The sequence below is a fragment of the Dromiciops gliroides genome, chromosome 6 (assembly GCF_019393635.1).
Source record: "Dromiciops gliroides isolate mDroGli1 chromosome 6, mDroGli1.pri, whole genome shotgun sequence".
NCBI classification, from domain to species: domain Eukaryota; kingdom Metazoa; phylum Chordata; class Mammalia; order Microbiotheria; family Microbiotheriidae; genus Dromiciops; species Dromiciops gliroides.
Genome location: NC_057866.1, coordinates 227,741,673 through 227,745,353, shown reverse-complemented (window position 1 = coordinate 227,745,353; position 3,681 = coordinate 227,741,673). Strand labels below are relative to the sequence as shown.

The 3,681-nt window shown below is 44.3% G+C and overlaps 1 pseudogene; it reads left to right on the top strand.

Moving 5' to 3' along the window:
• The first annotated feature begins 304 nt into the window (after window positions 1-304).
• LOC122731523 lies at window positions 305-735 on the top strand (annotated as a pseudogene).
• The last annotated feature ends 2,946 nt before the right edge of the window (window positions 736-3,681 follow it).

Sequence of the window (3,681 nt, the reverse complement as noted above, 5' to 3'; positions counted from 1 at the left end):
AGGGTTGGGAACAGAAGAGATTAAATAGCCCAGGCTACAACAGTGAATTCCAATGCCATGGGTGCAACACCAGTTTCTGGGACATGAGAACCAGGGATGAAGGACAGGCCAGGAGGAGTTTGAGTTGGAATGAAGCATAAAAGGATCTCTTCCTCATCTTTTTCCCACATTCTGTCTCCTAACCATTTTATCCTCCTTTTGTTATTGCCCCATCTCTTCCGTAAAATGAGCTGGAAAAGGAAATGGCAGACCACTCAAGTATCTTTGCCAAGAAAACACCAAATGGCTTTTTCAGCTTCTGACTTACAAGATGACCAAGAAGAGGAGGAACAACGGGCGCGCCAAGAAGGGCCGCGGCCACGTGCAGCCCACCCGCTGCACCAACTGCGCCCCGCTGCGTGCCCAAGGATAAGGCCATCAAGAAGTTCGTCATCCGAAACATCGTGGAAGCCCCGGCCGTCAGGGACATTTCCGAGGCCAGTGTTTTCGACTCTTATGTGCTCCCCAAACTGTATGTGAAACTGCATTACTGTGTGAGCTGCGCGATCCACAGCAAGGTAGTGAGGAATCGGTCTCGTGAGGCACGAAAGGATCGGACACCCCCACCCCGCTTCAGACCTGCTGGTGCTGCCCCCAGACCCCCTCCAAAGCCAATGTAAAGCTCTGTCTGCCTGTCAAAATTCCTGAACTAATCAGAGGAAAATAAAATGGTTGGTTTACCTTAAAAAAAAAAAACACCAAATGGAGTCATGACTTAAATGACCAAGCAACAACAAAAGTCATTAATTATATTGTTTTTTTATTACTTCTGATGACTTCCTGTTGTATTGTTTTGTAGAAGTCTTCCCATATTTTCCTGTTTAATCATAATCATTATCTCTTTTTTTGTTTGTTTGTGTTTTTTTAAAATGGGTCAATGGGGGTTAAGTGACTTGCCCAGGGGTCATACAGCTAGTAAGTGTCAAGTGTCAGAGGCTGGATTTGAACTCAGGTTGTCCTGAATCCAGGGTTGGTGCTTTATCCACTGTGCCACCTAGCTGCCCCCATTATCTCTTAAAGCATTATTCACATACTATGGTACATGGTTAACTATTACCCAATTAATAAGTTTCTAATTAGGGGCAATTAGATGGCACAGTGGATAGAATGCTAGGCCCGAAGTCCAGAAGACCTGAGTTCAAGTGTGGCCTCAGACACTTACTAGCTGTGTGACCCTGGGTAAATGGCCTAAGCCCTGTTTTCCTTAGTTTCCTAATTTGTAAAATGGGGATAATAATAGCCATTATGTCACAGGGTTGCTATGAGGATTGTAAAGAATTGTTATTTGAGGTGGCACCTCTCACCGAGGCCTACATGGGCCTGGCAAAATTATAAAGATTGGAAACCTAGTGAGGGCAGTCATGTGACTGTCAGAGCAGCCATCCCATTGGCTGGGGCTGTGTGGGGTTTTTCTTGGATTGGGGGAGGAGAATTGGGCATTCTAGCTGGACGCTGGAAGGACAGGAGTTCTGCTGCATATTCTCAGCTGATTCCTGGGCAGTGGTATCTTTTGAGGTTGTATAATTTCCCTTTCCCCATTTTATTTCCTTTCTCTTGATCCTACTGATCCTGTTTGTGTTTGTTTTTTTTAAGTTTGTTCTTGTTAAAATAAATCCTGTTCTGTTTTGAGGGAGGCTGCCAGTCTCCTTCCTTGCCCCAATATTGTGGTGAGCCACTTAGCTAACACTCCCCAATTAAAAATTGGTCCCCACAGGATCAAATGAGGTAATAGTTGTAACGCCTCGTGCCTAGCATATTGTATTATATCAATGTCAGGCATCATTGTTGTCATCATCACCAACATTATTAATAGCATTATCTACTTTGTTTCCAAATCTTTGTTAGCACAAAAGAGGACTCCTATACAGAAGCTTTGGACCAGCTTTCCACATGGCACTTTGCTTGCATCTCTCATATGTACATATGATTTTTATTATATTTCACTGTATATATAGCAATGATAAGTAGCCTCCAGCCTCACTCTCAGTCCACATGTGCAGTAGTGGTTGGGTCCCCAGACTGTGACTCTTGGGGTACTCCTCAGAGACAGTGGGGCTTTTTGAGGCTATTGGCTTGATATTCCCAATTCACTGATGATTTTTCTTTTTGCAGGGCAGTGAGGGTTAAGTGACTTTCCCAAGGTTACACAGCTAGTAAGTGTCAAGTGTCTGAGGCCGGATTTGAATGCAGGTCCTCCTGAATCCAGGGCTGGTGCTTTATCCACTGTGCCACCTAGCTGCCCCCAGCTATAGACATTCTTGCCACCACTGAATGTACTTCCAGCCAACAGATGAGTCACTTCCTTGCTTGGAGGACATAGCATCTCAGCTGCCAAGCTGACCCACTTCTGGGTCTGGTCAAGTAGGCTGCTCCTCAGGGCTATGGCAGCCATGGTGGCTGGCAAGCTCTGCTACCTCTTTCAATCATTCCATCTCCAATCCTCCTTTACCTAAGAACAGGAAAGAACAGAAATACTGGACACAGAAGCAACAGCAGGGCTGTTCACTCATGGTTTCAGGTTAGTCTGAGTAGAAAGAATAGACAGTTTGGTGTTGTATCTCTCTTCCTACCCACACGCTTCCAACTGAGGACATGCTGGAACCAGCTGGAAATGTTTCCAATTGTTACATTTTCAACATGAGTGTTTATACCTCAGAGATCAGCAAATGCCACAAATCAGAGCTTCAGTTGTAGTTTTCTTTATTGTCTAGACTTGAGAAAGTGATTAAGAAAATGTTAATAATGCAGATTAAAGGAATGTTGTGCTCACTCCTCCCCGCTCCCAGCTCCCTGCAGAGAGCCAGTTGTTAAACTTTTACCAGAATACTTCTGTTTATAACAGTCCTTGCCTTGACTACCACAGGAAAGAGAGTAAGAACTCAATTTGGCCACTGGTACTTTTTATAGGCACACTCATTTCTGGCTTAACAGTCAATGAAAAGGCTTTTGAAGAAAAGCCTAAAATATGTAGAAAGGAAAAAGTGACAGAAAATCAATATATGCTCTGAATCAGGGTCAGGGCCTCTCCACTCCATATCATCATCCATTTCCAGATGGAACTTCCACAAAAATTCATGCAGGTTGATGTTAGGTAGAGTATGCTGTTGCATAGTCCCAAGACTGACCCCTCATCAGTCATTCACAGTTATGTATATAATGTACTACCTCTTATTCAGTCATGTCCACCTCTTCGTGACTCCATTAGGGGTTTTCTTGGTAGATAATGGAGTAGTCCTTTTCCCACTCATTTTACACATGAGGAAAGGAGGCAAACAGGGTTAAGTGACATACCCAGAGTCACACAGCTTGTCTGATGGTGGATTTGAACTTAGAAGATGAGTCTTCCTGACTGCAGGCCTGGCACTCTATCTACTATGCCACCTAACTGCCCCACAGTTACTACTTACTACTGAGGGCAGAATAAACCTTAACCAAACTTTGAAATCCCCCTACTGTCCATATTAAGCACTTAATGCCTGTTGAAGAGAACTGTTTTTCACTGGTTTCAAAGGAAGGCCATCAACCAACCAAATGTAGCCCTCCTCTGTGCATTATCCTTCACTGTAACACATATCACGAGGGGAAGTTGGGTGGCACAGTGGATAGAGCACTGGCCCTAAAGTCAGGAGGGCCTGAGTTCAG